Genomic DNA, 12,226 nt, shown 5'->3' on the forward strand with positions numbered 1-12,226 from the left:
GCATCATATGGTAATCAGGGCATGTAAATAGTATACTTGTTATGGCGATTGGGACAGCGCCTTCTTGCCTATCAGGAACATACACAACAACACTCCTCACACGTGCATATTGGCACTCCCATTTCCACCTCCACCTTTTGCGCCCTCTGTGGACTGGGAGGAGGAAGGACGGGATCCTCTGGGGCGAGGCTGACCATTGAGTCCCACAGGTGTGCCTAGCCAGTGACTTATCTGGGAAGCTGCGTCATCAGATTCCCAGCGCTCCAGCTCTTCCCGCACTAACTACTCCATCTGTTCCCTGTGGATTTCACTGTCACGACCCAGTCTTTCATCCTAACAAGAGAAAAGAAACCAAGGTGTTACTGGTGAGGCGATGCATGTTCTTGTACATGGAAATGAATCCTTTGTTCATCATTCTCCAGCCCATGACTTCTTACCTCGGCCACCCTATGCGCTGCTGAGGTTCTGCTCCCTAGAACCTCCCGTCTCTTCACTTTGGTCCGCTCCATGGTCTCTAACTTGATGATCACAGCATCGATCTTGGACACAATGCTGCCGATGAAGTGCTCCATGCGGTCCACGCGCCTCACCAGGCTGCAGGTAACCACAGTTAAGAGGGAAAAGCCGCATTATCTTTTCAGCTCCATTGGCTTTTCAAACAGAAATGCTAAGATTTTTTTAAACAATCATAACCTGAAATACTTTCTATTTTTAAATTATTTTGGCAAGGCTGGGGATGGAACCCAGGTCCTTAGGCAGGTGTTCTATCACTGAGCCACATCTCCAGCCCTGAACCCTTTTCTAGTGGTCTCAAGCTCTAGGGACAAACTTTCATAGGCTGCTGGTGGGATTCCTAGCTGGCTCACATCTCCAGAGAGTTGCCATTGTATTTTAAATCTTAGAATGATGTGTAATCCTTCTTTTGGATGTTCTAGTTTTAGAGCATTTTCTAAAGAAATGTTTTATGTTATAATTTTTTACTACAATGCTGCTTCTTATTAGCATAACATTGAAATAGCTACATTAGCCAATCAGAGATTGTTTAAATACATCACTGTCTATCTATACAATGGAACTCTTAGGTGACACCAGAAGTTATACTGTGACAAAATATTTAATTAAATAATGTTCACAGTATACTGAGTAAATAAACCAGTGGAGAAAACCATATGCTCACTCATCATCCCTGGGGGTCTCAATTTTAAAATATTATGTAAATGTCTTAAAATAGGGTAACTTGAGACAACTTCTAGAATGATGGCACATGAAAGTTCTGTATATTCTCTTCTCAGTGAAATGACTATAAATGTTGAAAATTGTTTTTAAAAACTCCAACATTCAAATGCATGAGAAATTTTCTTAAGGTCATACAACAAATGAAAAGACATTTATTCAAAGAAATCTGCTATTTTTCTATAAGAATAAGAGTCTCAAGCATTTTAAAAAATATTTGAAGAAATAATGCTTGAATGCCTCCCAAATATTTTGAAAAACATTACCTATCAAGGAAGCACACACACACAAAAAAAAAACCTCCAAGTTTTTGGGGATAGTCTTGGATAGTCTCGGAGACACACACCCAGACATACTAAGTACAAATATTTAGAGACATGTAGCAGGGAACTTTAGTAAGATTAACATCTGTCTTATCAGAAACATTGGAGGCCAGAAAAAATGAAGACAAAACAAAACATACTCAGATAAACAAGAGCAGAGTTTTTGCTAGAAGATCTGCTTTACAATAAATACTAACAGAAATTTTTCAGGTTGAAATAAAATCACAGCAATTATAATCCTCATGAAAAAACAGTACATTGGTAGAAGTCATTATGTAAATATAAAATACAGTAAAAATTCACATTTCCTCCTATTTTTCTTAACTAATTTAAAATCAACTGTGTGAGATCTGTACATAATTGGATTATTGGTCCTATAAACGTATATAAATAGAATACACTTAACAATGACCAGGTGACAGTAGAAGTTATACTGTGACAGAATATTTAATTAAATAATGTTTACAGTATAGGTAGGAGCAAAGTTTTATTGGAGCAAGAAAATAATATCAGATGCCACCGTGAATATAGAGAACTGAAGAGAATCAGATGTGGTAAGGTTAATAAGATGAGAAGGTTAATTTAGCAAATGCTATAAATATATACTTCTAATTCTTCTTTCAGCTTTGTTAAGAGACATAAAATTATATATTGGGATAACAACTTCAATGTAATATTGAGTTTGTACACTTTATGTAGATCAGTATCATGTGGAGATAATACGCACATACACACACACACACACAGATACACGTATACACACACATAGAGTGTCCACAGAAAGTGAAAAGAAGAAGAGCAATTTATAAATAACATTTCCTTAGCTTGCTAGACTAATTTAATTTAAAACCTAAGTGGTTTCTCACTAACTGATTTATATATGTTACATCCTAAAGCAACCACACACAAAAAAAGTCCTAAAAATAGTAAAAAAAATTAGTAAAAGAACCAAATTATTACACTATAAAATATTCACTTAGTGGAAAAGAAAAAAATATGGAAGTAATGGAGGAACAAAAGAGACATTAGAAAATACAATGTAAAATGTTAGAAATAAAATCCAACTATGTCAATGATAACCTTAAATGTAAATGGCTCAAACAATCCAAACAAAAGGCAGAGATTGAGAAATTAAAAAAAAGGCAAGATCTAAACATATGCTGTCTACATGAGACATATTTTAGATTCAAAGATTCAAAAATATGTCATGCAAAGGGCAACTATAAGAAAGCTGGAGCGGCAACAGTTATTTCCGTGAAAAAAAATTTACTAAGATCGAGTGAGACATCTTATAATGAAAGCAGGGTCATCAATTAGGAACATATACTAATTACAAATGTGCACCTAACAACACTGCCTCAAAATAAACGAAACTAAATCTTACAGAATTAAAGTGATAAATAGACAATTGAATAAAACAGTTGGAGACTTTAATAGCACACTTTCACAATTAGAACAACTACACAGAAGAACAATAGAGAAATAGGAGACTCAAATAACACCATAAAGCCACTAGACATATCAGACCTCTGGAAATCATTCCACTCAAAATGGCGTAATAAATAAAACAGACTGTTAAAAACAAAGGCTGAAATTTTCTTCTTTCATATGTGGAAGCTAGAGCAAAATAAAGTGGAATAAATGGGGATCGAGGGGACTCATTAAGATATAGGGAAGATCAGCAAAGTAGAGGGATAAGGAGATAGGGAGGGAGGAGGGATGGGAAAGGGGAGAAAATGCAAAATAAATTTAACAAAATCACATTGTGTGCATGTATAAATATAACACAGTGAATTCCACTTTTATGTACATGTATAAAACACCAATCAAAAGGAAGATGAGCAGAGAAAGGGGACTGTGGATAGAGAAGGGAAATGGGGAGGCACAGGGGACTGAAATGGGAGTAAATCAAATTCCATATATGTATGAATTTGTCAAAATGAGCCCAACTATTTTATATGACTCCAGTTAAAAAAAAGTAGCATAATATACATTCTTTTTAAGTGCACTTGGAAACCTCTACAATAAAGTATATGTTAGTCTAAGAAAATTTGTAAAAATATCGTTAAATGCATGTAAATGGAACCACAGATAATAAAATATTAATAGAAATTTTCATTGGTAGAAATATAGGAGATATTTGTGTTTTTTTCTTTTTTCTATATTATCCATTTTTCCTATAATAAACACTTTACCTTTCTAAAGACAAAATGCATGAATAAAAGTCACAAAAAAGAATTGATGGTTAACAATGGAAAAGAATGGATTAAGAAATGCAGGGAATTTTTGATGGAAATTGCATTGAATCTGTAGAGCACTTTTGGTAGTACGGCCATTTAGAAATGTTAGTTCTGCCTAAGAATACAGGAGGTCTTTCCATATTCTAAGGACTTCTTCAATTCCTTTCTTTATGTTCAGTCATTTTTGTAACAGAGGTCTTTCACCTCTTTTGTTAGATTGATTCTCAAGTATTTTATTTTCCAGGGGCAGTGGGGCAGTTTTTAGATGTTGATTCTGGGTACTTTGCTTAATTCATTTGTGAGTTCTAGAAGTCTTTATGGAGCATTTAGGTCAGCAAACAGAGATAATTTGAGCTCTTCATTTCCTATTTGTATCCATTTAATATCTTTTGCTTGCCTATATTGTTCTGGCTAGAATTTCTAACAATATATTAAATAGGAGTGGTGAAAATAGATATCCTTTTCTTGTCCCAAATTTTAAAGGAAATCCTTTCAGTTTTTCTCTATTCAGAATAATGTTGGCCTTGGGTTTTTGTATATAGCATTCACAGAAATAGAAAAAGCTGGAAGAATAGCCAAACCACTCCTCAGTGAAAAAAAAAACACAAAGCAAAAGACATCACAGTATCAGAACTCAAATTATCCTACAGAGCAGTAACAAAAACAGCATGATACTGGCACCACAACAGGCACAAAACCCAACAGAATACAATAGAAGACACAGAGACAAACCCACATAAATACAGTTATCTCATACTAGACAAGTGTGCCAAAAACACATTGGAGAAAAGATAGCCTCTTCAACAAATAGTGTTGGGGAAACTGGAAATACAAATGAAGTAGAATGAAATTTAACCCTAACTCCCTGTATAAAACTCAACTCAGTGTGTATCCAAGACCTAGGAATTAGACAGAAATCCTGCACCTGCTACACAAAAATGAGGGCCCAGCATTCTAACATGCTGGCTCAGCAACTGACTTCCTTAACAAGACTCCTAAAGTGCAAGAATTAAAATAAAAGATCAATAAATGGGATGGAATCAAATTTAAAAAGCTTCTTCAGAGCAAAGGAAACAATCAAGAACATGAAGAGAGAGCATAGAGAATGGGAGACAATCTTTGATACCTGCTCTTCAGGGCATTAATATCCAGGATATTCAAAGAACTCAGAAAACTTAACACCAAAAAGCAAATAACCCAATCAATAAATGGGCAAAGAACTAAAAAGACACTACTCAAAAGAAGAAATATGAACGATCAAAAATACATGAAAAAATATTCAATATCTCTAGCAATAAGATAAATGCAAATTAAAACTACAATGAGATTTCATCTCACTCCAGTCAGAGTGGCAATTATCAAGAATACAAGTTAACAATAAATGTTGGAAAGGATGCAAGGAAAAGGGTACACGCATTCATTGTTGGTGGGACTGCAAATTGGTGCAACTATTCCAGAAAGCACTATAATGGTTCCCCAAAAATTTAGAAATGGAAGCATCATTAGACCCTGTTATCCCACTCCTTGGAATATATCCAAAGGATTTAAAATTAACATACTATAGTGACACAGTCACATCAATGTTTATGGCAGCACAATTCACAATAGCTAAGCTGTGGAGCCTACCTAGGTGCCCTTTAACTAATGAATGGATAAAGAAAATGTGGTATGTATACACATAGAGGAGCCATTAAGAAGAATAACTTTATGGCATGTGCCAGTAAATAAATGAGTCTGGAGACTATCATGCTAAGTAAAATAAGCCCATCTCTAAAAGCCAAAGGTTAAATGGTTTCTCTGATATGAAGAAACTATCAAAAATAAGGGGGTAAATTGAGAGAGAGAGAGAGAGAGAGAGAGAGAGAGAGAGAGAGAGAGAGAGAGAGAGAATAGAAGAAAGATTAGTGGAGTACACAAAGGCAAGTGAAGGAAAAGGAGGAGGGATTGGAACAAGAAAGACAGTGGAATTAATTCTATATAACATTTATATATATATAAGTACACCACAGTGAATCTCACTACTATGTACATCAACAGGACACTAATTTAAAAAAAATAATAACTCTAAGTGAACAACAGAAAAACCAGTAGAGTAGAGGGATGAGAACAGGGGAAAGGATATTGAAAAGGATTTGGGGAAAAGGGTACATGCATTCATTGTTGGTGGGACTTCAAATTGGTGCAACTATTCCAGAAAGGAGAGGGGAGGGGAAGTACCAGGGACTCAATTAGAACAAATCATATTTTATGCTTTCGTAATTATGTCAAAATAAATACTGTTGCCATGTGTAACTAAAAAGAAACAAACAAACAAAAATAAAGTACATGGTGAAGATTTAAAAAAATAAAGATTCAGTATCTTTACTAATTACAAAAACCAAAAAAAAAAGAAAAGAAAGAAAAAATGGGAAACAGCCACATCTCGTTTAGACTCTGGTGCACCAAAATTCAGCCAATTCCTTTATACTCACACTTGAAACTCTTCATAAGAAACCCCACTGGAGATGCTTCCCCTCCTTCTGGAGCTGTGTCCACTGTCTTCGTTGTCATCCTCCTCAGAGTCATCCAGGCTTCTTGGGAAACTGCGGCTGCTCATGGGACGAGGCAAAGAGCTATGGTCCAAGTCCAGGTCCTCCTGCAGGACAAGGGGTCGCCCAGTGAAGAGAGGCACCAAGACCTCACACAGAATTTAGCAAGGTCTTGGGCAAGTAGGAAATGGGTGTCAGCCAGACCAGGATGGCCACATTTTTCTATATTGTGGAATGCACACATTTTAAGACAGATTTTAACCATTAACGAGGAGTTGCTAAGCTTGTATTTAGACAAGAAAGAACATTAAAAACATAAGAAAGAAAAAAAGTAAATAAAAGAATACCCTTATCACCTTCTTTTCATAAAAGAACAAATTCAATAACTCTAAAGCAGGAAGGATATAATCTCAGATTTTTGACTAAATACTGATGCAAGAAAATTTCATTTACTGTCTTTGTGCTTACATTTCACAATGAATGTTGAAGTTTTTAACCTTTGGACAAACTTGTCTGGAGCATTGTTTAGTAACAGTTATTCTAGACTTTTCCTTGGAGGAAAGTGGTTTTGCATATTAGCATTTCATCTGTGTTCTCTGTACCTTAATTTCTTGTTGTTTTTGTTAAAACATTTATATTTGATAGTTAATGGTAAAACTGTTAATTCTTCTTAAGTTGCATAAGCTCATTTACAATTTTATTTGATTATTATTTATTACTTGTTACTTGAGATGGGTTCTATGTTGCCCAGGCTGGTCTCCAACACTTGGATTCAAAGTACCCTCCACATCAGTCTCCTGAGTAGCTGGGATTATGTGGGTACCAGCATGCCCAACAGTTAATTTTAGTTTCTATTACTCTGTAGTAAATATTCAAATGAAAGACACATGATAATTTTATTTTGCTATAAAAGTTAATAATTTAAAGAGCAACTAATTAACCAGAGAAATTTTTATCTTCTGGTAACTTTTTTTTTCTCACTCTCTTGGACATAAAGAACTATTCAAGTAATCAAGCTCCTCTTTCAAGTTGACTACCAGAAAGCTTAGGGCCCAAAAGACCAAGACCATTTTCCAATGTTTATAAGTATATGCCTAGTTATACAATACAATTTTTATTAGCTTTATCCATAATGTAATTTTGCACCTTTGTTTCTAGTTTTCTGGCATTCATCTATTTTATTGCACCTTATATATTACTGTTTATGTACTCCTTTTGGGATAAACAGAGCACTAATACGTATGTTGAGAGAGAGAGAGAAAGACAGATTCCCAGTCACCCACCACTTAGTGCAGTGTTTGACTGGTGGTGGGTGCTGAAACAGATCATGGTCTCTTAACCTAGACCCACCCTCTCTTTTTCCAAGTCATCTCTCATCTGCTGATGTTCATGTTCAGTGAGCTCCTGGTCTCCATCTTGGTCATACTTGGTGAATATTGCCTCAATCTCTGTATCAGTATGGCCCTTCCTGAAATTGAGAGGATACAGATGAATTCATTATTGTATATGGTCCAACCCCAACACCAAAAAATCAAAATGCAAGAGGAAAGAGAAATCACCGAATGGGGGCCTAGCCTCTTCCCAGAGCATATTCCAGAAAGACAGCTGCCTATGAAATAACTGTGCTTCTCTATAAAAATTTGGGCCATAAACATTCTTGCCAAGAATTGATTTTTAGCAGCAGGAACTTCCTAGTGACCCAAGATGTGTCACTCTTACCCTTTGAGATCTTGTCGAAGTTTGTCAAAGTTTAACTTGCCTCTTCCTTGCCGCACACTCTCTGAAATGTCATCCACAGTATTTTTTTTCAGTTTTAGTTTGACCAAAGCTTTATTGTATCCCTATTGTGGAAACAAAGCAGAACATCTGTTTAGTTTTTTTCTGCTTTTGCATTTGCTTTAACTCTCATTTGTAGCATCAACAAACATAAACCATTGCCTGGTGGAACTTGGTCACTGAAGTGTGTGCCAAATGAGTGAATAATGAATGAATAATATAAAAGTCCTGTAGAAGACATATGGAAAAGGTAAGAGTTTTCAAAAAACCAAGGACTGAGGTCCTTTCCTTCACATGTGTTTTTGGATTGGTTGACAAATAAAAATGACTACATATTCTATAGCTATCAGCTCCCAAATATATAGGTATATGCAACAATTCTTAAAGAAACAATCTGTGAGGTGAATAGAGAACATACCTCTTGGGAGCAAATCTTTACCCCTCACGCATCAGATAGAGCACTAATCTCTAGGGTATATAAAGAACTCAAAAAGCTAAACACCAAAAAATCAAAAAACCCAATCAATAAATGGGCCAAGGACCTGAACAGACACTTCTCAGAAGATGATATACAATCAATCAACAAATATATGAAAAAATATTCATCATTGCTAGCAATTAGAGAAATGCAAATCAAAACCACTCTAAGATTTCATCTCACTCGAGTCAGAATGACAGCTATTATGAAGACAAACAACTATAAGTATTGGTGAGGATGTAGGTGCAGCCAATATGGAAAGCAGTATGGAGACTTCTTGGAAAATTGGAAATAGAACCACCATTTGACCCAGCTATCCCTCTCCTTGGTCTATACCCAAAGGACTTCAAAACAGCATACTACAGGGACACAGCCACATCAATGTTTACAGCAGCACAATTCACAATAGCTAAATTGTGGAACCAACCTAGATGCCCTTCAGTAGATGAATGGATAAAAAAAATGTGGCATATATACACAATAAAATATTACTCAGCAATAAAAGAGAATAAAGTCATGGCATTTGTAGGTAAATGGATAGAGTTAGAGAAGATAATGCTAAGTGAAGTTAGTCAATTCCCCAAAAAACAAATGCCAAATGTTTTCTCTGATATAAGAAGGCTGATTCATATGGTCAACTTTTGTCAGAGGCATACCCTGAGACAGGAACTTCTTCAGGTGCAGGTATTCATTTAGGAGTTGATCCAGGAAGCTGTGGAAAAGTAAGACAGATAGGAAAAGGAATCTAATGCAGGTGATTAATAAGCAGGTTTCTATTTGTGTGAGTAGTGGGGGATGTCTGGGAGGCAGTATACAGAATACAGCTGTCCTTCCCAAGGAAAAAATTGAAATGTTGTGGCTGGCTCAAGTGGTAGCAAGCTCGCCTGGCATGCATGCGGCCCGGGTTCAATCCTCAGCACCACATACAAACAAAGATGTTGTGTCTGCCGAAAACTAAAAAATAAATATTAAAATTTTCTCTCTCTCTCTCTCAAAAAAATAATTGAAATGTATTCTGCTATTATATATAAATTAAAAAATTAATTAAAAAAACAATACCAAGAAATGTGAGTCATGGATTAATTATCTTTTCCTTGTCTCACAGTAAGTAATTTCTTTATATATGTTAGATATACAAAAAAATCCCAGTGAAATATGGATGAGGATTTTTCACTAACATATAGAGTTGAGGCTAGGGTGTAGTGAACGGTAGCATGCTGGCCTAGCATGTGTGAGACCCCAGGTTGATCCCCAACACCAAAGAGTCAAACAAACAAACAATAAATTATAGTCAGAGGTTGCTTTGCTTGGTAATGCAGGTCTGTAAAAGTGACCTTGAAGACTGAAATTTTGAAAAGTGAACCAAATAATTAACAGCAGAAATTTTAATTGTTCTGAGAACTTTAAGACATTTTGATGAAACATTCAAACTCTCTTAGTGTCAGCTATAAATTCATTAAAAAAAAGAATATTAGTGCATTCAAATTTAAAACACTAGAAATATTGAAAAGTAAATTGTTATAATTCTTTGTAAAAAAAAAAAGGATTCAGGGCAGTTTAAACTGTGCCTGTCATCACCTTCTCATATATTTTATAATATTATCCCCTACAATGTGAACTGAATGTGTTTTCTGTACATCAGTGAATTGTCATATTGCTTTCTAATTATGGATCACCTTCTGCCAATGTTCTTTGCCCTTCCACTGTTATGAAATATCTCTACAAACTCTTCATTTTACTTGAAGATTTCTGCTGGCGTCCCCTCCTCCAAGACAGCTTCATTCTTTTCTTATTGATGTTGAAAAACTATTCTTCTCGGTGTCCACCTGGATCTCTCCAGTGTTGGCAGTGTCAACATTCCCGTGCTCAGCTACTTCTTGGAAAACCATGTCATTTGTTTAGATTTCACTTTCAGGTTTGTGTATTTCCTTTCTTTCTTGCGTTTCATCTTTCTGGCCTATTCACTTTTTTCTATTATCAAGTCTGTAAATGTCGCATAGATTCATCACCGAGGACAAGAAAGCAACACTACACACTTTGTCACTGCATGAACCCAACAGCAGATTTCCAGTGACCAATCAGCAGCAGACAGAAAGCAGTGTCACCAAAGGTCCCCAAGCATGAGGAACATCTGCTATTTAGGAATTAATGTGGGGATTAAAGAGGCAGCAGTGGAGTTCATACTTTGTGCTCTTACTCACTGTTAAGGAGCAGTGATAATGCAAACTTGAACCAGATTTTTAAAGATTTGGTGTTATGTAATAAAAGTGTAGTACCCGAACATTGTGTGTTATCAAAACTGTGCACAATGTGGAGAGTTTCTGTACATGATGGAGGTATGCTAAAATGTAGGCAACCATGATGCTAAATTTAAGATAACAGGGATTTTAGATTTCATCTTAGGGACTTGTAAAAAGCTGGAATTTTCCCTTACACCATGATCCAAAGTTAATACGGTCCCAGGGCTTGACCCAACAGAAAACAGGGTCAAGGAGCCCTTTTATTTACCAGCATGATGCTAGACAACACGCTTTTATACTACAAAAGTCTTTGTTATTGTGAAACTTTATTTTCCACCAAATAAAGAAGTCACCTGTAGAAGAATGAAGCTGCCCCACTCCTTGTCCTGCCCTCTCTTCAACATTTAACCCTGCCTAGGAAGCTAAGGAAGTGGAAGTCCTCAGGCACCAGGCTGTGGCCTATATCCAAGGACCTTTTCCTTTGACCATTTTACAACTGTTCTTAGAAGGTCAAGGGTAAAGGAAAAGGCACTAAATACTGGCATCTAAAACCTTTTCTTTTTTAATATGACAATTGATATAGAAAAGCTGGAAATGGGTTTATATAATCTTTCCTTCCAGTTTATTCTGAGTTCAGAATCTGGAAGTGACAGTGGACTAGAGGAAATGTCTGAACATACAAAGGAGCTCAGACCCTAAGAGTCAACAAGGTAATAAAGAGTTGAATTCAGGGGCTGAGGATGTGGCTCAAGGGGTATCGTGCTCGCCTGGCATGTGTGTGACCTGGGTTTGATCCTCAGCACCACATACAAATAAAGATGTTGTGTCCGCCAAAAACTAAAAAATAAATATTAAAAAAATTCTCTCTCTCTCTCTCTCTCTCTCTCTCTCTCTCTCTCTCTCTCTCTCTCTCTCTCTTAAAAAATAGAGTTGAATTCAGGACATAAAAAGACTCCCTGAGTTTCAAGCCAGCAGCACAGCTTTCAAGCCTCCACGATAAAGAATATTTAAATTAGTTCTAAGATATACTAATATACTCCTTATTTGAAATAATTTCTATAGATCATTATTGATTAGGAAAATTTGAGACAATTATTATTTTAAGTAGTAAATTTTAAAATTCAGAGAATTTGGAAATATCTTACCTTTCTCATGAGGTCTGAGAGATCCATTTCAGCTTTCTGCTGGGCAAAATCAGATTTCAATTCAGAGTAGGTATCATTGATGATGGCCAGAAACATGTTCTGTTTGTAAATCAAAGAAAGGTAGAGGTTGAGAGACAAAGCCTAAACATATTTTGTAAACATTAATTCAATATGACACATGCTTTTTTGTTCACATTTTTTCCCTCAATTAGAAGACTTTATGAAGTAATGAGTAGTTTCGCTACCCTCTTCTTCTTCAAAAA

The 12,226-nt window shown here is 35.8% G+C and overlaps 1 pseudogene; it reads right to left on the reverse strand.

Annotated features, from left to right (window-relative positions):
* Positions 1-282: 282 nt before the first annotated feature.
* LOC144366452 (polycystin-2-like) overlaps positions 283-12,226 on the reverse strand; it is a 45,161-nt pseudogene continuing 33,217 nt past the window's right edge.

This window comes from Ictidomys tridecemlineatus, chromosome 9 (genome assembly GCF_052094955.1).
Source record: "Ictidomys tridecemlineatus isolate mIctTri1 chromosome 9, mIctTri1.hap1, whole genome shotgun sequence".
NCBI classification, from domain to species: domain Eukaryota; kingdom Metazoa; phylum Chordata; class Mammalia; order Rodentia; family Sciuridae; genus Ictidomys; species Ictidomys tridecemlineatus.